Source organism: Anabrus simplex, chromosome 1, assembly GCF_040414725.1.
Source record: "Anabrus simplex isolate iqAnaSimp1 chromosome 1, ASM4041472v1, whole genome shotgun sequence".
Taxonomy (NCBI): Eukaryota; Metazoa; Arthropoda; class Insecta; order Orthoptera; family Tettigoniidae; genus Anabrus; species Anabrus simplex.
Window position 1 is genome coordinate 1,672,571,882 of NC_090265.1, and position 24,756 is coordinate 1,672,596,637.

The following is a 24,756-nucleotide window of genomic DNA, read 5'->3' on the forward strand; positions in this document are numbered from 1 at the left end:
AGAAAATGAAAATTGTTTTGCGTTACCTAGGTGGCCCCGGGTTTCAAAGTGGTGTGGCTGAAGATATTGGTCGACCAGAGTACAGTTTCCTTGACGTTCTGGCAGGTAGTTAGAACAATTAGGTCACATGCAGAAACCTGGATAAAATTTCCCATGACTATTCAAGCATTAGAAAATGCAAAGATTCAGTGGCAAGAAAGATATGCATTTCCTAATGCTATAGGAGCAGTTGACTGCACCCATGTGCTAATCAAAAAACCACACATACATGGAGATGAATATATTAACAGAAAGGGGCTTCCCAGTATAAATGTGCAAGCTACGTGCAATTCTAGAGAAGAATTCACAAGTGTAGACGCCGCCTGGCCAGGGCCTGTACACGATGCAAGAATATGGAAGAATTCCACTGCATGTGCAATAATGACTGACAAATCAAGCAAATGCACTTATTCTGGGTGACGAAGGGTATGGCATAGCACCATGGCTCATGACACCTTTTCAGAATGTTAACAGTCCAGAACGGAGAGCGTATAATAAATGCATTACAAAGGAACGTGTTATAATAGAAAGGTGCTTCGGGCAGCTGAAGCAACGTTTCCCAATCCTTCAAATTAAATAAGACTACCAGTAGCAAAAGTGCCTTCAGTTGTCATCTGCTGTATTATATTACATAACGTGGCTAAACATCTTCAAGATGAGGATTTTCAAGTACCTGATGACGAAGTGCAGAACGAGGAGGAGGGAGAAGCAGCCGTAGCTGGGGTGGTCCGGGACGCACTTGTGCGGGAGAGGGGACAGGAAAGAAGAAATGCCATTGCACGAGTAATTCATGGTTTGTAGGTGAGTGCAAATTTAATTTTTATTCATATAACAATAATGATAAAGATGATGGTGATGATAGCCATTAGCGATAGGATTTATGCGTCATAAAGTCTAAAATCTTCAAAATCACACGAGAAATATGCAAAACCGTGCAACATACAATTCTGAAAATGATTTTAGTAATGAATTATTAAATTAATCTTAATCTATTCCGCATTTGTGATTTTTTCTGTACGTTGACATTTTTTCTTTTCACAAAATACGACTAACACTTTATAAATAATTAATTCACAATCATGGAAAACGCCTAAACAAAACATGTTTATGTTTAAAATATGACAAACAATTCTTCAAGGCTTTCATTATTCACTTTTTCCTGCTCCTTAGCTGAATGGTCAGCGTAGCACTCTTCAGTTCATGGGGCCCGGGGTTCGATTCGCGGTCGGGTCAGAGATTTTAACTTTAAATCCCCAACAATCCTGAATCTCACACACAACACCATCCTCCTCTACAATAACATGGCAGATGATACCCATCCTCGGCGGATGGTCTGCCTTACAAAGACTGTACCAGGCTAGAAATAGCCACACGAAATTATTATTATTATTATTATTATTATTATTATTATTATTATTATTATTATTATTATTATTATTATTATTATTATTCACATTTTGATATCTGGAAGGATATTTTTTAAGTGAAAATTATCACTCTATCACATGTTGGCCAATGGTATTGAACGAATGTGTATCCTTGGTCCTGGTGCAAGCTATCGGCTTTAAGTGCCGTAAAATCCCCTGCCCATGCCTTTTTCGATTGCACTGTTTATAAGTTTATTTAAAAGTTTCAACCGGCGGCTCGTGCCCTTGAGAAAAATATGCTGCAACTAGTTTCACAACATTTAACAAATTCGCATAATGACATTATTCGGCCAGCGATTTGCTGCCTCTATGAGTGCTGCTCTTTCTCAACCATCGCACCGAAATCTCACTTGCGCCGAATACTACAGGGGAAGCATTTGGTTTGGATCAGACAGATTTCGATGAAACGTCGATGAATAGTCAATCTACCTGTCTTAAATTTATTGCTGATATTCACTTTGTCATAAAATCAACGACATTGTTATAATTAATTGCTAAAGAACAGCTGGGTGGTTTGCAGCTGTATTGATTTCGCGTATGCACTGTAGAAATGCACTAATAGTTCTATTTTAAAGTTACATTAAGCAGTGCGCTTTAGACTGAAAATTAGATTTTGAGAACATGAACAGAATTTCTTTCTCGTTAAACCGATTTTACTAACATGCACAGTATAAAAATATTAGGCTTTTTATACTACTTTATCGTTTACAATTGAAGCTAAAATATGTAATATGAAATCTTAGTCATCTGTATATAAACGTACATGCTATAAATAGCCTTTTATTTTCAAAGACGAGTAAACTTTCGGATTCTTGTAGAGTCATTCATTTTTTCACACTGCGGGTAACCTATATAACAACGGCAGGCATGCAGCGATGTTCTGATGTCTTAATTGATCATCCTACCATGTTTCATTGAATTCGCTGCCATCTACACACCACGTTCCATTTAAAACTGGAGCAAAAATTTACTGTCAATAAATACCGGTACGAAAATACTATTTCACGGCTATCACCATTAAGTTCCGGATGTCTTAACTCACCATGTTACTAAGTTTCATTGCAATTGATCCGGTCACAAATCAAACAACTCCCTTGTTCATATTCGTTTATGAATATGGATAGCATTTTGTTTCTAAGTTTTGAAAGTTTGCAATTTAGACAGTTTATGCAACAGCATATAGGTATTGGTAGTATATTATATACCGGGTGGCCGTGCGGTTAGGGACGCGAGGCAGTGAGCTTGCATCCGGGAGATAGTGGGTTCAAGCCCCACTATCGGCAGCCCCGAATATCGTTTTCCGTGGTTTCCCATTTCCACAACAGGCAAATGCTGGGACTGTGCCTTAATTAAGGTCACGGCCGCTTTCATCCCACTCCTAAACCTATTCCATCGTCGCCATAAGACGTATCTGTGTCGGTGCGACGTAAAACAAATTGTAACAAAAAAGTACTTTGTAGGCAGAAACACCCCTAGCTATGCACAGGTATGGTCAATAAACTCTTCATAATCGTGAAGAATGAAGTACGAAGTGTGTGCTAAAAAGACTTTGAGTGATTGTCAATGACTGCAGAAAATCATGCATATGAATGTGGATCCTAAATATGATGATAAATACACTGTCACTTCTTACAAAATATCTTGAAGGAAATTTACAAGAAACGAAACCTAAAATTAGTCGTTATCACGCTAAGGTGCAAGTATACCAAAGGTACGAGCCACTACGTTTATGTAAACCTAGAAAGAATTGAAATAATAACTGTAGTGATTATTGAATATTGATAAGTACGAAAGGTATAGTTTGCAGAAAAGGCTCCCATGTGAAATACAACTGAACAAGAAAAAATGGCTGTCAAGAACTATTCTAAATGAAAAAATATCGGTGGGTGTTCCATTTCGGTTGTACCCTTTTGTTCTGCTCTTTTCTCCCTTTCATATAAAAGATTTTCCATTTGCAATTGTAAAACCTGTTTTTGCACTGAAATAAGTTCTTCTGTTTTTTCGAGAACACACTGTCGCTTTTCAATCTTTTTCGCTTGTAAATCTACACTTTCATCTGTTTCAACAAAACCACTCTTTGTAGCTCTCCGATTGTTAGTTAAGTCACTCGTCAGATTAGTTTCGAATTCTTCTAGTTTTCTCTTTTTAGGTCTAGATGGTCCTCTACGTGTGACATCAGCTGAGTTATGCGGCGACGGAAGATCCTCAGTGGGAACGTCCTCCAAAGGAAGGTCGGGAGACATAACATCACTTGTCGATGCGCCGTATCCCGCAGCATCCGCTCCTGAAATATAACAAGACAGATATAATTTTGAAATAAATGTAATTTAACTACTAGTAAATGTGCAATCATGTCTTATAATTCTAAAGTTGTTCATTCTTACCTGGTATTTTGGCAATAGTCGGGTTTGTATCCGCCTGCATCATGTTTAGGAGCTTTTTCTCCCAATCCCTGAGCACAATAGGCTTATTGCCCGTTCTTTGCAGATCCGTTTTTGTTTTCAATCTGCTTTTCATGTTTCTTACTTTTTTTGAAATTTGAGCCTCCGTCAACTCGATATTTAAGAGATCACGGCAACGGTCACGTATGCGACCTATTGCGGTGACTTTCCTTCTGCGCGTTTCGGGAAGTTGAGATTTTGAGAAGATCACTTCGCCATACTCTTGTACAATATCGATAAAACGAGCCTGAAACTCCGCACTTTCTTCCTCCATCGCCATCGTTTTGAAGTAAACTAAATCAGAAGAAATTTAAAGGACGTAGGCAGAGCATGGGGCACTTAAAATATTTTTCTTATTAGGTTGTGTCTGTTTATACAGCTACGGTGTCAGGTGACAGATACCAGAGCCAGTGTGCGAGACTAATCTCAAGCGGAAGGAGACAAGTCTCGTTAGCGAGAAACAAACTTTATTCATATAGATGACGAGTTCTGTCTCGCAAGTGACTTCCGTCTCAATCCTCCTTCGAGACTTGTCTCCGAGTTACATCTCATTTTTATTCATATCACCCATTATGTTCCTGATGTGTACTTCACATCTGTTTTTGCTAGTCGTAATACCACCAAGATACATCATTTTTGAAACTATTAGGGGTGTATCATTTCCCTGGAGGCGCTGACTTCAGTCAGTTTGCCGGCCCTATCAACTACCAACATTTTGGCCTACGCGCAGGTCGCCTACGGGAGTCAAATAGAAAGACCTGCATCTGGCGAGCCGAACCCGTCCTGGGATATCCCGGCACTAAAAGCCATACGACATTTCATTTCATTTTGGCCTTTTATATGTAAATATGAAAACTCAAACTGATACTCTCATTTCTGACATGGTCCAGAAGCTCTGTCATTTCTGAATCATCCACGGCAATGAGTACGGTGTTATCCGCTTATCGGAGATTCGATATCTTCGTGCCACCCATGGGAAATCCAGCAGCCCGTCCGTTCAGTGCAGCTCTTATCATGTATTCACCTTAAATATTAAAGACCTCCGGTGACAATATACAGGATTATTCATCTAAGTTGTCCACCTCAAATAACTCGTGAACGGTTAAAGATATTGGCATTGTGTTTTCACGCTCAGTAATGGAACCAAGAGGCTCATAATCAGACCAATAGTACTTTTTCATGGCATCAATATCTTCTGACATAATGGTATTCACTTTGTTTTCTAAAATGGAACTACACTATTCTTACACATAGCCTTCAACCAACAATACAAATTCAGCATAGTGATTATTTTGAAAATCGGACACGTACTTCTCGAGAAAAGACGATATATTCAAACGTGCTTCATTTACCAGCTGTTCGATTCGCGCTTTGTATGAAACATGAGTACCTGTTGTCGTACAGAGTTCCTTCACCTTCTGACAGATTTTCTCTACTGTATTCATACATAAATTATAATAAAATGTATTATTTAACACCTTCAATATCGCCGTAGGTAACAGATGAATTAAAAACCGATATGCTACGGGTTCTATGAGACTACATTATTATCCTGGAGTGACATTAAACCACACAGGACCGAGCGAATTAGCTGCACGGTGTGGGCCGCTTAGCGGTCAGCTTGCGTTCGGGAGATGGTAGGTTCGAACTCCACTATCGACAGTCCTGAAGATTGTTCTCCGTTGCCATCTTCACACCAATCTGTTAAACTAGTAGTATGAGCTCACATCCGGGAGATAGTGGGTTCGAATCCCACTGTCGGTAGCCCTGAAGATGGTTTTCCGTGGTTTCCCATTTTCACACCAGTCAAATGCTGGGGCTGTACCTTAATTAAGGACACGGCCGCTTCCTTCCCATTCCTAGGCCTTTCCCGTCCCATCGTCGCCATAAGACCTATCTCTCTCCGTGCGACGTAAAGCAAAATAGCAAAAAAAACTAGTAGTAAGCTCAACCTATAGTATTGTAAGCCGTAGTGTTAAGCACTGGAAATACTTAAGTTGTGTATGAAATTGTATATGATGATGCTGGATATAGAATGTTATACTACCAGTACTCCTTGTAATACTTCCTTTGCATGGAATTGCTTGTTGTACTGACGAGTAGCAATAGAAGGGATGATAAAAGGAAAACTAAGAAGGGGAAGGTGATGATATCAGTTATTAGACAGCATTATAAAAAGAAAGGAAGATTATGCAGAAGTGAAGAAAGGGGCACACGATCGAGAGATATGAAGGTCACAGCCATGATTGGACCTGCCGGATGGTAGAACAACCTATGATGATGATGCTTGTTGTACTTCTGTTTTAGTTGTTGTCGTTGGGTAGTTTTTTAAGTTTACTTTATCGCTTGTAATGTTAAGCTAGTGGTAAGCTCAACCTATAGTATTGTAAGCCGTAGTGTTAAGCACTGGAAATATTTTTGTGGGAATTCGTATACGATGATTCTGGATTTAGAATGTTAAACTAGTACTGAATGAATGAAAATCCACAGCCTGTTTCCAGTCATTTCGACCGGGTCAGGAATGGAACGAATGAAGCCCCGAACTAGCAGCGAGGATAGGAAAAGTGCCGGCTGCCGCAGCCTGTCGCACTCCTCTGGGCAATGATAAATGACTGATAGATGAAATGAAATGTTAATGGAGAGTGTTGCTGGAATGAAATATGACAGGAAAAACAGGAGTGCCCGGAGAAAAACCTGTCCTGCCTCCGCTTTGTCCAGCATAAATCTCATATGGAGTGACCGGGATTTGAACCACGAAACCCAGCGGTGAGAGGCCGGCGCGCTGCCACCTGAGCCACGGAGGCAATGTTAAACTATTACTATTTCTTGTAATGTTTTCTTTCCATGGAAGTGCTTGTTGTACTTTTGTTGTTCTTGTTGTTGTTATTGTTTGGTAATTATGTTTTAAGTCCGCCTCTGTGGTGTAGTGGTTAGCGTGATTAGCTGCCACCCCCGGAGGTCCGGGTTCGATTCCCGGCTCTGCCACGAAGTTTGAAAAGTGGTACGAGGGCTGGAACGGGGTCCACTCAGCCTCGGGAGGTCAACTGAGTAGAGGTGGGTTCGATTCCCACCTCAGCCATCCTCGAAGTGGTTTTCCGTGGTTTCCCACTTCACCTCCAGGTGAATGCCGGGATGGTACCTAACTTAAGGCCACGGCCGCTTCCTTCCCTCTTCCTTGTCTATCCCTTCCAATCTGCCCATCCCCCTACAAGGCCCCTATTCACCATAGCAGGTGAGGCCGCCTGGGCGAGGTACTGGTCATACTCCCCAATTGTATCCTCCGACCAAGAGTCTTGAAGCTCCAGGACACTGCCCTTGAGGCGGTAGAGGTGGGATCCCTCGCTGAGTCCGAGGGAAAAGCCGAACCTGGAGGGTAAACAGATGATGATGATGAATTATGTTTTAAACTTGACCTTATAATCACACCACTGTAAGTGACCATTGCCACCGGGATACTTCCCATTTGCGATGTATTTGTTAATAATAATAATTCTCACTTTCATTAAGGCCATGACCGCTACCTTCCCGGTCTTCGTCCTTTCCTAACCGATCGCCACTGAAAACCCACCTAAGTTAGTGCTAACACTAAGAAATGAAAAAACCATACGTGTGTGACGTCAGCAAGGACATATACACGCAAAACTGAGCCAAATTGACATGCCTGACACGTATCACATCACATCCCCACCAATTTGTGGGAAAAGTGGCAGGGAAAAAATGAGAAATTAATAAACAAAAAGAGATAAAGGCCTAGATTGAATATTTTAAAGTAGGCCTAATAGTGGTAGGGGATGTTGGTATCTTGAACGGTTCACGAGTTACTTGAGGTGCACAACGTAGCTTTATAACCCTGTTCAGCCTTGGAGAACACCCCTTTTGTCTTTACGATTTCAGACGTCTTACTAGCCTATCTAAACTGACAACTGCTGAGGGCTTGTAAATAACGTTTATCACCCAGGCAAGATACCTGGCAACTTCCATTTCCAATAATACTTGCCACGATTTGTCCCACTGAACACAGTCAAAGGTTTTCATATAATCGAATAAGCAGACGATCATATGAAGCTGGAATTTTCTGCTTTTTTCAGTTATTAACCGGATGCCATGTGGCTATTTCTCTAGTGCCTTTTCCTTTAGTGAAACCAGCTTGTTCCAGGGGAATCTGTGACGTAAGGCAAGTTTGAAGCCTGCCTTTCAGAACATACAAAACATACAAAAGTCCTATAATTATCATTTTAAACTGCGGAACCCTTTTATGCAGAGAGTTGGAGAAGGACGTAACCCAGTCAGCTGGCCATTTTCCGTTTGCTCATATTTTATTGCAAATATCTGTGATGATTCGAGCACGAATATCGCCAGTCTCTTCCCAGAGTTAAGTTGTTCTGTTATGTTATGAAGGAATTTTACTTCCACTGAATTTACGATTCGTGTCGACAGCGTTACTTTGGAGCAAAACAGTGTAACGCCTTGTTCACTGTGTTTATTTGAAAGTGTCAGTCTTGCATTTGTTTGTCTAAGTCGTTAAGTCACGGTGCCGAGCGCTTATTTCTTCTCTCAGCAACACAAAAAGTGAACAGCCTAAACGATCTGAAGCAGAATTTCCTCATTATCTTCGGGGTGGCGTAATAGCCGAGTGACAATATCGCTGGTTTCCCACCAAGCAGGCCGCTGTTCGAATCCTGATTAATAATAATAATAATAATAAAGGTATTAGCTTTTAAGTCCCACTAACTACTTTTTCGGTTTTCGGAGACGCCGAGATGCCAGAATATTATCCCGCAGGATCTCTTTTACGAGCTAGTAAATCTACCAATACGAAGCACCTTCAAATACCATTGGACTGAGAAAGAATCGAACGTAACAAGTTGGGGTCAGAAGAACAGCACCTCAACCGTCTGAGACACTCAGCCCGGCCCTGATTAAGAGCGGGATCCCTACAGATAGTACCCCTTACAAAACTTGAAGTCTCGCCGTTACGATCATGATATCAATAGTCTTATAAAATTGAAGGTCCCGCGGCTATGATCACTATTCTAACAGTCACGTAAATTTGTAAATTATCTGGAATGGGCTTCAATCAATCACCCCTGATCTGCATTTAGGCCAGTCACCCAGGTAAGAGATGCCCTACCTGTTGTTTACCTCGTCTTAAATAATTGTAAATAATTTATTGAACGTCTCCTTTGGTAAATTATTCCAATCCCTAACTCATCTTCATATAAAAGAATATTTGCCCCAATTTGTACTCATGACGTCCAGCTGCATACTGTAATCTGTCCTACTTTTAAAAACAACACTCGAACGTATTCATCTACTAATGTCATTCTACGCTCCTCTCCACTGACATTGCGGAACATATCACTTAGTCGAGCAGCTCGTCTCCTTTCTCCTAGTCTTCTCAGCCTAAACGTTACAAAATTTTCGAAACGTTACTCTTCTGTCGGAAGCAACGTGGGCTATTCGAACTAAGTAGGACAGGTTAGAGTTAGGACAGTCAACTTGGACTCAGGAGATCAAATGGACTGTATTGCGATTGACCTGTCTAAAGCATTTGATTGGGTGGATCATGGTAGACTACTGGCAAAAATGAGTGCAATTGGACTAGACAAAAGAGTGACTGAATGGGTTGCTATATTTCTAGAAAATAGATCTCAGAGAATTAGAGTAGGCGAAGCTTTATCTAACCCTGTAATAATTAAGAGGGGAATTCCTGAAGGCAGTATTATTGGACCTTTATGTTTTTATATATAAATGATAGTAGTAAAGGAGTGGAATCAGAGGTAAGGTTTTTTCGGATGATGTTATTCTGTATAGAGTAATAAATAAGTTACAAGTTTGTGAGCAAATGCAAAATTAACTCGATAATGTTTTGAGATGGACAGTAGGCAATGGTATGATGATAAACTGGGTTAAAAGTCAGGTTGTGAGTTTTACAAATAGGAAAAGTCCTCTCAGTTTTAATTACTGTGTTGATGGGGTGAAAATTCCTTTTGGGGATCATTTTAAGTATCTGGGCGTTAATATAAGGAAAGCTCTCCATTGGGGTAATCACATAAATGGGATTGTAAATAAAAGATATATATCTCTGCACATGGTTATGAAGGTCTTTAGAGGTTGTAGTAAGGATGTAAAGGAGAGGGCAACTAGAGTATGGATCCAGTGTATGGGACTCTCACCAGGATTACTTGATTCAAGAACTGGAAAAAGTCCAAAGATAAGCAGCTCGATTTGTTCTGAGTGATTTCCGACAAAAGAGTAGCGTTACAAAAATGTTTCAAAGTTTGGGCTGGGAATAACTGGGAGAAAGAAGACGAGCTGCTCGACTAAGTGGTATGTTCCGAACTGTCAGCGGAGAAATGTCGTGGAATGACATTAGTAGACGAATAAGTGTTAGTGGCATCTTTAAAAGTAGGAAAGATCACAATATGAAGGTAAAGTTGGAATTCAAGAGGACACATTGGGGCCAATATTCATTTATAGGAAGGGGAGTTAGGGATTGGAAAAACTTACCAAGGGAGATGTTCAATGAATTTCCAATCTCATAGAAATCATTTAAGAAAAGGCTAGGAAAACAACAGATAGGAATCTGTCACCTGGGCGACTACCCTAAATGCTGATCAGGATTGATTGATTGATTGATTGATTGATTGATTGATTGATTGATTGATTGATTGATTGATTGATTGATTGATTGATTGATTGATTGATTGATTGATTGATTGATTGATTGATTGATTGATTGATTGATTGATTGATTGATTGATTGATTGAACTGTTCGGATAACAGGACCTGTAAGCTGATGGGGTGTTAATACATTTTAAGCATTTCATGTAAGGGAGGGTTTCATGTGGTACATTTTGTTCCTGTGTGTTTCCCATGATTAATGTATTATGTACATAGGTATGAAATGTATTACGTAGACTCAACACCTTTTTCGATTATTTCCGTTATCACATTACTTCTTCAACCCTGCCCGTACAAGTGACAGTAAAAATATCTTTGTGCTGCAGCGGAACTCTTCGATGAGCCAATTGGTTTATTTGTTATTTTTAGTTTTTTTTAAATTATATCATAGATGCCAATACAGCCAATGTAGACTCTTATATCAATATTTAAGTCTATTGTTGATGATTTTAACCACTCTTTCCAGTAAAAGTTGATAAAATAGAATCACATGACCTGGCACTGTGTTATTTTCCTTTTACTTCAGCATTGATGTAATTCGCTGTACAAACTCTTGGGAACTGATATTAAAGGATTGTCAATTGATCAAATAGGATGATACAATCTCAATATACAATTTTAAAAATGAGGAGTAATATTGTATTTCGCAAATCTTATTTAGTCGAATTAATATTTGACTGAAAGGTAGGAAGTTCTATGGTGCGAATTGGAAAGGCAACTGAAGGCGAAAACTAAAACAAATCAAGGGTATTTTATTGTGTAACATTTCCTTTTGGGTATAATAATTTTCACACCTCTGTAGAGTTGTAGAAAGTGAGTGTGAGGAACGTGTCCTGAAAGTTTGACCTACGTTATTTTTACACCTGTATTAAACCACAATCAATTATTGTAAATCATTTTTCAGTTCACTTCAAGCATACAATATCCCACTCTCCTTTTCCATTAAAGGAAGTCATTTTACAACTGTCCGGCTCCATGGCTAAATGGTTAGCGTGCTGGCCTTTGGTCACAGGGGCCCGAGTTCCATTCCCGCCGGGGTCGGGAGTTTTAACCACCATTGGTTAATTTCTCTGGCACGGGGGCTAGGTGTATGTGTCGTCTTCACCATCATTTCATCCTCATCATGACACGCTGGTCGCCTACGGGAGTCAAATCGAAGACCTGTACCTGGTGAGCCGAAAATGTCCTCGGACACTCCCGGCAATAAAAGCCACACGCCATTTCATTTCATTTTGCTACTTAAGAACTTAAAGCAAATCAAACGTTCCAGGTAAACCTAAACTAAACTAAATAGACCAATGGACCAAAACGACGACCGAGTGTCATATTCCCACTTTTAATCACGTTTTAAAAAACAACAATGGTAATAATTTGTCTACTGAGGCCCATAAATTTTCCAACGTTTTTATGCCTAAACACTCGCTTCTTCTCTTCGTACGAGAGACAATGTTTTCGGTCGTTGGATAGAATATGCACAGTCCTGGCCATTTACACAAAAGGTAGTGAAATATACGTACCCCGAATCTAAGAGTGTATTGCTTGAATACTTAATATGAACAGTAAAATTTATTTTGTGTTACTTAACCGCTGCTGAATACCGTCCTCTTTTCTTCTGTATTATTGCTTTTTGAGTTTCCTTTCTTTTTCTTCTCTTATCCTCCTTTTCTTTCTTTCTTTCTTTCTTTCTTTCTTAATCCTTTTACCCACCAGGGTTGGTTTTTCCCTCGGACTTAGCAAGGGATCACACCTGTACCGCCTCAAGTGTAGTGTCGTGGAGCGTTAGACTTTGGGGTTGGGGATACAAGTGGGGAAGGAGGACCAGCATCTCGTCAGGCGGCCTCACTTGCTATGCTGAACAGGGGCCTTATTAGGGGGATAAGAAGATCGGAAGAGATAGACAAGGGCGAGGGAAGGAAGCGGCAGTGGCCTTAAGTTAGGTACCATCCCGGCATTTGCCTGGAGGAGAAGTGGGAAACCACGGAAAACCACTTCGAGGATGACTGAGGTGGGAATAGAACCCCACTCTCGTAATTAATAGAAGCATTTTAACCATATCAATATACACACAGAGTTTTAAAATTCCTGTATTTGCATAGATGAGTACAGCGGAGTGAGCTTTATGCCAAACAGCTGAGGTTTTTTTTAAAATACAATTTTGCTTTGCACCGCACCGACACAGATAGGTCTCGTGGCGACGATGGGATAGAAAAGGGGTAGGAGTCGGAAGGAAGTGACCGTGGCCTTAATAAAGGTACAGCCCCAGCATTTGCAAGCTCACAGCTACTCCACCCTAAGCGCACGGCCAACTCGCTCAGTGGCTGAGTTTTCAACATGCTCCACTCTCGCCAGATATTCTCTCGCAAACGGCGGCCCCATTGCTACCTCCAGTGTATTATTTACACCTCCGAAGTGTACCGGTTAGCTCTATTAGCTGCCATCCTCGGAGACCCGAGTTCGAATCCTGGCACTACTGCCATAGATTTAAAATTGGCAGGAGGGCTAAAATTGCACATGCAGCTCACCTTCATTAGGGTCCGGCTCCATGGCTAAATGGTTAGCGACCGGGCGAGTTGGCCGTGCGCGTAGAGGCGCGCGGCTGTGAGCTTGCATCCGGGAGATAGTAGGTTCGAATCCCACTATCGGCAGCCCTGAAGATGGTTTTCCGTGGTTTCCCATTTTCACACCAGGCAAATGCTGGGGCTGTACCTTAATTAAGGCCACGGCCGATTCCTTCCAACTCCTAGGCCTTTCCTATCCCATCGTCGCCATAAGACCTATCTGTGTCGGTGCGACGTAAAGCCGCTAGCAAAAAAATGGTTAGCGTGCTGGCCTTTGGTCACAGGTTCCCGGGTTCGATTCCCGGCAGGGTCAGGAATTTTAACCATAATTGGTTAATTTCACTGGCACGGGGGCTGGGAGTATGTAACGTCATAATCAACATGTCATCCTCATCACGACACGCAGGTCGCCTATGGGAGTCAAATCAAAAGACCTGCATTTGGCGAGCCGAACTTGTCCTGGGACCCTCCCGGCACTAAAAACCATACGCCATTTCATTTTCACCTTCATTAGGGGTGTGTCTGAGAAGAACGGCACCACCTCAAGGACAAGAGTTTACTTAGCCCGGTTCTGTGGCTTGGTCTAAGGTTTCGATTCCCGACTGAGTTGAGGATTTTAACCATCCATTGGTTAATTCCTCTGTGTCGGGTGCCATCTTCGCATTCGAATTCATCCTAGCTAGGGAACCTTCCTCACAGAAGCCCATGAGCGTCAACTCGAAAGAACTAACACAGGCCACTCTGGAGTCCAGGCGCCATTAAATATTAAAACTTAGTGTTGTTTCACAATGTCCGACTCATTGGCTGAATGGTCAGGGTTGAGGCTTTCGGTTCAGAGGGTCTCGGGTTCGATTCCCGACTGGGACAGGGATTTTAATCGCCTCTGATTAAATCCACTGGCCCAGGGACTGGGTGTTTGTGTTTGTCCCAACTCGAAAATTGAGGAGAAATCCGTTTTACGCGAATGTCCGAAGACTAGGCCCAACATATGTTCATTCTGGGTAACTGTAGGACAGAAAATGGAGAGTTTTATTTATCCCTTTTTTACTATCCATTCTCAATTCGAATCATCATTAATTCATCCATCACCTCTTAAACACTTTTTCTCTAGTAAATACATATATGTCCGCCTCTGTGGTGTAGTGGTTAGTGTGATTAGCTGCCACACCCGGAGGCCCGGGTTCGATTCCCGGCTCTGCCACGAAATTTGAAAAGTGGTACGAGGGCTGGAACGGGGTCCACTCAGCCTCGGGAGGTCAACTGAGTAGAGGTGGGTTCGATTCCCACCTCAGCCATCCTGGAAGTGGTTTTCCGTGGTTTACCGCTTCTCCTCCAGGCAAATGCCGGGATGGTACCTAACTTAAGGCCACGGCCGCTTCCTTCCCTCTTCTTTGTCTATCCCTTCCAATCTTCCCATCCCCCACCAAGGCCCCTGTTCAGTATAGCAGGTGAGGCCGCCTGGGCGAAGTACTGATCATTCTCCCCAGTTGTATCCCCGATCCGATGTCTGAAGCTCCAGGACACTGCCCTTGAGGCGGTAGAGTTGGGATCCCTCGCTAAGTCCGAGGGAAAAGCCAATCCTGGACAATAAACAGATTAAGAAAGAAAGAAAAAAATACATATATTTGAACCATATCTGAAAAGAAAAAATGAAACTAGCGCTTGAAATAAAGCTGGGGTATAAAATTATGTGCAGGATAAATGGAATATGTAAAGGAGAAAATTTTGATACAAGTATTTTTGAAGAGGAAGGTCTCACTTGCTTCAAGTATGAACTCTTATCATCCGTTAATGTGGAGAAAAGTTTATCTATGTTTCGCAATATGCTGTTTGAAAATTGACGATGATTTTTACACGTAAGAACCTGGAGATGACTATTGTGATATACTGCAAAGCCAACTGAGGTAAGGTTCCCGAATTCTAATTTCTATAACCACAGTATGTGATTAAGCCAAATATAATTCCAGTTATACTAACTTTTCTCCAGGATGTCCATTGCGGGTTTGCTGAATTCATTCTAGCTGGGAAAAGTATTTCATTCTAAATTTTGCAAGTATTTTTTTAACAATCGCGGAATTCCTTTTTAAATTATGTTTACCGAGCTCGATAGCTGCAGTCGCTTAAGTGCGGCCAGTATCCAATAATCGGGAGATAGTGGGTTCGACCCCCACTGTCGGCAGCCCTGAAGATGGTTTTTCCGTGGTTTCCCATTTTCACACCAGACAAATGCTGGGGCTGTACCTTAACTAAGGCTGCGGCCGTTTCCTTCCCATTCCTAGGCTTTTCCTATCCCATCGTCGCCATAAGACCTATGTGTGTCGGTGCGACGTAAAGCAAATTGCATTTAAATTATGTTTACCTAAATACATATAATGTCTGAAAGAAGAAGTATTTTACTCATATATATGTTCACCGTACGTTGCACACTCACGTGGTGTAGGGGTAGCGTGCCTGCCTGTTACCCGGAGGCCCCTGGTTCGATTCACAGCCAAGACATGGATTTTTACCTGGAGCTGAGGGCAGGTTCGAGGTCCACTCAGCCTACGTGATTAGAATTGAGGAGCTATCTGACGGTGATATGACGGCCCCAGTCTAGAAAGCCAAGAATACCGGCTGAGAAGATTCGTCGTGCTGACCCAACGACACCTCGTAATCTGAAGGCCCTTGGGCTGAGCAGCAGTCGCTTGTTAGGCAAAGGCCCTTTAGGGCTGTAGTGCTATTGTGTGGGGGAGGAATTATGTTCCGTACGACCAGAATTTAAATGTTTAACCATTATATTCCTTAATCAATTAAAACCAAAAATGTGAATTAATTTGGATCGAATTTTTACATCATTTCTTCCCGTTTTTAGGTCCTTGTTCAGATATTTCAGGTATTTTTAGGTCTCTTTTTTAGGCAAATTATAGGTCTTCAACTTCCGAACCCTATTAATTACCGTATTACGATCTGCGATGCGTGTTCCGCGAGAAGAGTAGTCATAAGTAATCTGCATACCATAATTTACGCCCATTAAAAGTGATGCAGATATGAATCTTGTTCTGACCTGTGAACAAGAATATATGGGAATGCATGCTCTTGGCTCGCTGCCTCGGTCTTCCCAGGTTCTATAAATAGTCCAACAGTAAATTTAGAAAGACTATATCCAAAACATGTAAACGCGAGATGATTTAGGGTAAGGCTGTGGTAGGAACTTTGTGTTAGTAAGGAATGTACTGCAGTTGCAATGTTGCCTTAACGGGCAAGATATCATGGTTCTTACTTTAAACTGTGTCATTGATAGTTTAATACTTCCTTCCCCCTTGTGCGTGGGATCGCCCACGACATCCCTTACCTCTTGTAAAAGGCGACTAAAAAGGGACCCTGGGGACTCCCAACTTGGCAGTCGAAAAAGCAGTTCGATTTGTTCTGGGTGATTTTCGATAAAATAGTAGCGTTACAAAAATGTTTCAATGGGCTGCGAAGACTTGGAAGAAAGGAGTCGAGCTGCTCGACTAAGCAGAATATTTCGAACTGTCAGTGGAGAGATGGCATGCAATTACAATAGTATACGAATACGTTTGAGTGGTGTCTTTAAAAGTAGGAAAATTCACAATATGCAGATAAAGTTGGAATTCAATAGGACGAAATGGGGCAAATATTCTTTATAGAAAGGAGAATGGGGATTGGAATAACTTTAAAAAGGGAGATATTCATTAAATTTCAAATTTCTTTGCATTCATTTAAGAAGAGGCTAGAAAAACAACAGATAAAGAATCTGCCACCTGGGCGACTGCCCTAAATGCAGATCAGGATTGATTGATTGATTGATTGATTGATTGATTGATTGATTGATTGATTGATTGATTGATTGATTGATTGATTGATTGATTGATTGATTGATTGATTGATTGATTGATTGATTGATTGATTGATTGATTGATCTGGAGCAGTGAGCCAGTAGCCTGTGCGGTTCGAGTCGTGTAGCTGTGAACTGACATTCAGGGGAAGATAGTATTCCGTAGTTTCCCACTTTCACACCAGAGAGATAAGTTTTTCAAAGTTCAACCTTTTCAATACAAATTACGAGTTGTATAAGATATTATTTACAACATTTATTTAATAATGGTAACGGTTTCGACATTTAAATGTCATCATCAGCCATAAAACACATTAATCACACAATTGAGAAAGGACATAATAATTAAAATTGACATCGTGATACATTAATACATATATAGTTTCTTACCAATAAAAGATTAATTACCGAGCTCGGTAGCTTCAGTCGCTTAAGTGTGGCCAGTATCCAGTAATCGGAAGATAGTGGGTTCGAGCCCCACTGTCGGCAGCCCTGAAGATGGTTTTCCGTGGTTTCTCGTTTTCACACCAGGCAAATGCCGGGGCTGTACCTTAATTAAAGCCACGACCGCTTCCTTACACTTCCTAGACCTATCCCATCGTCGCCATAAGACATATCTGTGTCGTTGCGATGTTTAAGCAAGATAGCAAAAAGAAAAGATTAATTGAAATCTTTTTTATTAAAATTTTTGACATATTATCGACATAGAGAAGTCTTTTAAACGCTTATTTACACTGTGTGTAAATAAAATAATAATAATAATAATAATAATAATAATCTTATAGTGATACTCTGTTTTTGTTGATCTGTGTATGTGCTAATCCTCGAATCATCACTTGTCATATTTACAGTTGCATTTGAATCTTTAGCTATAATTTGTCAGTCCGTAAGACACTTGTTGTTCAAATGTTGTCAAAGTGAGGATGTAATTTTAGTTGATGACACCTTGTTCGTGTAAAGGACTTATAGAACCATGCGTTAATATATCTCAATAGACACGTTGTCTTGAAAGGCTTATTGTGCTCGCTAATTCTTTTTTTTTTTACATTGATGTATGTACAAAATTATAAAGTATGAAATGGTTAATGGTAACTGGTTGTTCTTCCGTCTTCACTTCTGATGTTGTACAGGTGAACTAAATTTTTTCTTAGTTCAATTGGAAGGATTTGAATCAGCCTTGGACAGCGTATTGAGAGGTCAAACTTGTGAGAAGGTACAGACTATTGTGCTGACTAGTCCGGCTTATTTCTTGCTAGTGGCTTTACGTCGCACCGATACAGATAGTTCTTATGGCGACGATGGGACAGCAAAGGCCTAGGAATGGGAAGGAAGCGGCCGTAACCTTAATTAAGGTACAGCACCAGCATTCGCCTGGTGTGAAGATGGGAAACCACGGAAAACCATCTTCAGGGCTGCCGACAGTGGGGTTCGAACCCACTATCTCCCGGATGCAACCTCACATCCGCGCGCCCCTAACCGCACGGCTAACTCGCCCGGTGACGATATTTATTACAACCACAAATGAAAAATAATGAATGAACTTCAAAAACAATTTGTCTTATACGCTCTAATGCAGAATTAAGCGAGGGAAGTATTGGTATAACTCATTTTTAAATAGGTCTGTCGGTTCATTTGTAACTAACGCCTAAACTCCGACAGTAGTGGCATTTTGGCCACTTTCTTTTCCAGGGCCCAGGAGATGACTTGGACGAGTTACTACTTCAATGTTGTGACTCTGGCTTTACAAATGGGGGTGAGACGCGAATATAAGAACTCAACAAGAGAGTTCTTTAAGCCTCTCTCACCTAACTCTCGACAATATTCTACCTACACGTGGTGCCCTCGTTAAACTGAGCAACTCAGTAGCAGGTTGGGTAATCAACCCTAGCAGAAAACTGGTTCAGCGAGTCGACAGGATGTGGAGGACAGTGGAAGGTAACGGGAAACCACCACTGGCATGATTTATCAAGACGTTAATGATATGGACCTCTTTGTAAAAGATTCCGGAGGTAAAGACTGTCCCTCGTTCGGATCTCCGGGATATACGACAAGGTTTCTAAGATATGGAAGGAAAGAAAAGAAAAACGATGGACAGGCAAAAGTGGAAGAAGTTTATCATATGGCAAGAGTTGCCATAAGGCAGAATACCTGAATGAAACTTTTCCTAACTTAATCATTTATAGCCATATTTACTCTGGACGTTTATATCGCGATTATCATTACAGTGAAAGGTTTTAATATGTCTAGTTTTAGTATTTTATGAAATAAATCTTATATTAATGATAATAGTAACTGAACATCTCTGTTTCAGAAATAACCACCAAAAATTCCTAATCGACTTTTCTCACATGTTCAAATCCCTTGGCTGCATAGCATACATAGGCTATCTTGGTTCGTTGAGAATGAAATGAAACATTCGAATGTGTTACATGACACCAAAGAGAATATAAGATAAAGTATACACATTTTAAGGAAAGCATGGTTGAAGAAATTAAAAATCGGCTGCCTAACAACTTCTAAATCCTCCAAAAAATGCCACTACTCAATGTGAATGAAGCCTTGAAACCACAAAAGCCTGTCACAGACTTAGCTTTAAGATTTGAAAGACAAGGTGACAAAGATGAAAATCAGTTGAAGAATATAAGTTTTCAGAAGTGGGTAAATTGATTCTCCACGACTGAATTCCGATTAGAATTTAATCAGTATAAAGATGCTGCAGTAGAAATTCCCTATGTAGAATCGGTATTGAATGCTCTTTCGGCCCTAACTTTGCCTTATTCAAATACAGAAGTCGAACATGTGTTTAAGTAGGTTATCATCATTTGGAAAGAAAAAGAAACAAGAGCGTAAGATTTGGACTAAGCCGTATGGAAAAATGTTGTTTTGCTACTAGATTCCGTCGGAAGTTCTTTCATTTTTTGGAACAAATGCAGCTTACAATTCATCAGACAAGTGCTTCTGGTTTCTATGGACCAAGGGACATGCCGGAATTGAACATAACGAAACAGTAGACCTCCTTGCCAAACAAAGTATAACTGGAGTTTACTTCCGAGCAATCCTACTCGCTTACCCAGACCTTTTCCTCATTATCCGTATGAAAGCTCAAGAAAAATGGTCAGCGGAATGGACTACAAAGAATATGCACAAAGGAGGATTTATGCTGCATTTCAGGCTAATCCTCAGCCTCAGCCTCAGCCTCAGCCTCAGCCTGTTTCCAGTCATTCGACTGGGTCAGGAATGGAATATATGAAGCCCCCACCTAACGACGAGGATAGGAATTGTGCCGGCTGCCGAAGCCTGTCGTACTCCTCTGGGGTAATGATTAATGACTGACAGATGAAATGAAATGAAATGATATTGGAAAATTAAGCTGGAATGAAACATGACAGGAAAAACCGGAGTTCCCGGAGAAAATTCTGTCCCGCCTCCGCTTTGTCGAGCACAAATCTCACATGGAGTGGCCGGATTTGAACCACGGAACCCAGCGGCGAGAGGCCGGCATGCTACCTCGTGAGCCACGGAGGCTCTCGTTTCAAGCTAAAATTCCTCAGAAACAATGGTTCGACACCATCAAACTCGCCAGACGTCACCTTACATCATTAATAGGCAGGAGACTGGTATACGGATGCTATGCCAACTATGCACACCGCATTAAAGCGTTGTACTCCTCCACGTGTAAATATGAAGCCCCGTGTGTCGCAGATTTGAACCATGTTGTATTTGTTTGTACAAAGGAGAGTGCATCACGAAGAGTGATGCTCACAAAACCTGTTAAAATCTTACAAGCGTGTCAGTTCAACTTTTTCCTGTCAACCAGAGTGTATATATCATTTTAACTGAATTCCTCAGAAATAGCGACTTTAAAATATTATTTATATAGTTCTTAAATTTTGCTTCTCTTATTTAAACTAAAAGTTTGTATTGTATTGAAATGAAATGGCGTATGGCTTTTAGTGCCGCGAGTGTCCGAGGACATGTTCGGCTCGCCAGGTGCAGGTCTTTTGCTTTGACTCCCGTAGGCGACCTGCGCGTCGTGATGAGGATGAAATGATGATGAAGACGACACATACACCCAGTCGCCGTGTCGGCGAAATTAACCATTGATGGTTAAAATTCCCGACCCCGCCGGGAATCCAACCCGGGACCCCTGCGACCAAAGGCCAGCACGCTAACCATTAAACCATGGAGCCGGACTGTACTGTATTGATTTTCTGAAACGGGAGAATACAAAATCATGAACTGTTAATGTTTGAGCATCCAGGGAATGTGTGTTTTGAAAGTGACTGTCGCAGGCGATGCCTTCAGGCCCGGTTTCTTCAACGAATGTTAAGTGTTAACACTGCTGTTAAGGAGACTTAACACACAATTTAACAAAATGGTCGTCTCATCAAGAATTGTTAACTCTAACAATTGTTAAATCTTATGTTAAATTAACCTAGCAGCAACCCTGTGTTAAACCTCTTAACAGTTGCTAAAATTTCAAAATGGAGACATGTAGAAGACGTAAGTTTGAAGCTTTACTGCTGTATGAGGACTATTTATAAACTGAAGAAGGCAAAAGACGACCCATACTAAGAAATAACGACCTTTTAGAGTTATCAGAAGAAAGATTTCTAATTACCGAAGCCATAGACGATATAGGTTAGAGTTTCCAACAGATTGCAACTTACCAATCTCTCCAGTGCAGCAGTTGCTTATAGATTTTACAAGGATGGGTCAGACCCTGCGTCCATCCGATTTCAACTAGCTTAATGTACCTGCTGGGGGATACTCAACAGTAACTCGTGTAGAAGCGTTTGGGTCAATACCGTACAGTTTCGTTTTCGAAATAGATGAGGACAAATGTCATGAGGCAGCATCCGCCTTCAGACCACGTGGAGAGAATAGAACACTAAAATGCGAACACATTTAACTTGAACTTATTAGGTTCGCAACCTAATAATTTCCGAAAAAATTACGAATTCCCGATTGTAAAGCACCGCGTATATACTTGAAAAGTTGCATACAAGTCAAGTGTAGCAGTGGCCGAGTGGTCATCGTACTTGTCTACAAACCACAACGATGGGAGTTCGAGTCCCGCGTTAGATTACTTTTTAAAAAATACAAATTTAATTATTTCAGGGAATGCGAAGGTAAAAATGCGAATAAAAGTAATGAATGATCAAATTGCAGTGGAACTTTATTTCCTACCTCAAATTAATATAGTCCGCCTCTGTGGTGTAGTGGTTAGCGTGATTAGCTGCCACTCCCGGAGGTCCGGGTTCGATTCCTGGCTCTGCCACGAAATTTGAAAGGTGGTATGAGGGCTGGAACGGGGTTCACTTAGCCTAGGGTGGTCAACTGAGTAGAGGAGGGTACGATTCCCACCTCAGCCATCCTCGAAGTGGTTTTCCGTGGGTTCCCACTTCTCCTCCAGGCAAATGCCGGGATGGTACCTAACTTAAGGCCACGGCCGCTTCCTTCCCTGTCCCATCCAATCTTCTTTCCATCCCTCCACAAGGCACCTGTTCAGCATAGCAGGTGAGGCCGCCTGGGGGGTACTGATCATTCTCCCCAATTGTATCCCCCGACCCAAAGTCTGAAGCTCCAGGACACTGCCCTTGAGGCGGTAGAGGTGGGATCCCTCGCTGAATCCGAGGGAAAAACCGACCCTGGAGGATAAACAGATTAAGAAGAGATCCAGCAGTAACTGTGAGAACGTTTAGACCTATATTAATTTCAGGTAGAAAACAAAGTGTATCAGTACTGCAATTTGCGTAATATTTTTGTTCCAATTTTTAAATAACGTTCCCTGAAACGAGAGTCGAACTCACGTCTACGACGCTCGCAGACAAGTACGATGACCACTATGCCACAACTCCTAAATATATACGCCTTGCATTGGAATCGGGATTTCATCAATTTTTCAGAAGTTATTAGGTTCGGACCTGACATGTTTAAGTAAAATTTGTTCGCCTTTAGTGTTATCACCTCCACTTCGTCCGAAGCGGAGGTTTGTAATGACATCTGACCTCGAGACACTATCCATGTAGGCCTAATTGTAGGGGCAAAAGATCTTCATAGGTCGACGTCCCGAACAAATAGTTTTTTAAAAGAAAAAAGCCCTAATTGTGGGCGACTATGTTCACGAGGGCAAGAAAAGAGTGTGTAGAATTCTACAAAGAATTCTTGCTGCCATTGCAGCATTAACAAGGCACTACATTATTTTCCCCGCAATAAAAGAATGCCCGAAAATCATTCAAAACATATCAATTATCACATTTTCCCGGTAATGTAGGAACCTTAGATTGCACTCCTACAAGAATAGGCTATATAGAATGTTGTGATATAACAGTCCGTTATTTCATTTTTTAAGCACTCTCGCATAATTTTAAATTAAAACTATAACAACATTTGTCTCGCGTTCATCATAATAACGCTGTTGTTGCCTCTTACTTGACATGTTTACTTCTTAGCGGTCTCCGCTAACCATAACCTATAATAATGTCAACCATGTGTCTGTGTGACAAAATACTATTTCAACACGCCACTAGGAGCGCTATATGTAAAGAAACAAAAGACGCTCACTGCCAAACGCGTTCAGAAATCTTACGGAAATGTGTTAAATTGTCTTTAACAGTTGTTTCGTAACAAATGTTGGAAGTATGTTCGTGAAACAGGGAACTTTTAAACGAAGTGTTAAATTAATAACAATTGTTAGTTAACATTTGTTAAGCAAAATTTAACATAGAGTTGAAGAAACCGGGCCTCAATCTACTTTCTTCAACGGTCTTATTATAGAACTGTCATTTCCTTCAGGTGTCTGTCATATGTTTATATGCTTTATTCTGTGAATTGTAAATATTTAATAGTTTGCTGGCTGGCATGGCTTATAGGGTTAAAAGTCAAATACATAATCAAACATAAGAAAGTGCTTATGGAAGTGGTGCCGTTGAGGAGGGATGATGATGATGTATGCCTTTGCTGGGCGAGTTCAGTATAATTTGAAACAAATTACACGTTTATATATTTTTCTCTTTCTCCCTCAGCTGCTACACTTAAATTTTGTGTTTTGTATACGTGAACTGACACCGTCTTATGATTTACACCCATGTATGTAGCGACTATTGCAAGCTACTCCATATATATTTAGTCATTTCTGGAAATTCGGGCAACCAGTTTTGGCTACTTTTCCTTATCAGGTGTTGGTAACACTGGTCGATTGCGGGAAAAACAATGAATGAGTCCTGTATTCAGTTTCAAGGCGAACGGCCACTGTAGATCATTGAATCCCTGGTAGTGAAACATCGCCCACCTGTCTAGGTGAGCAGTAACGGTGCTGTGCGGCGGGACAAAGCGAGAGGGGAAAGTATATGAGCGGTTCTTAGAAATGTGGGCACGAAGCGACATCATTCCACCGGCAGGTGTGAGTCTGAGCACGTAGTGTTCTCTGCAGCCTTGCCCTTCGTTCGCGGCATTGAGCCTCAAAGCTTAGAACACCGGTACCGGTCTTGAGCGCTATGTCTTACTGAATTTATCCCAAGATTGTAATTTTGCCCATGAATTAAAGTTGCTTCATTTCAAGTCACAGCTCAATCAATTTATTAGATGGCTGATAGTTTTAGGATATAAATTATTATTTATTAGGCAGTAATAATAAGAATGTTATTTGCTTTACGTCTCACTAATTTCTTTTACGGTTTTCGGAGACGCCGAGGTGCCGGAATTTAGTCCCGCATGAGTTCTTTTACGTGTCAGTAAATCTACCGACACGAGGCTGACGTATTTGAGC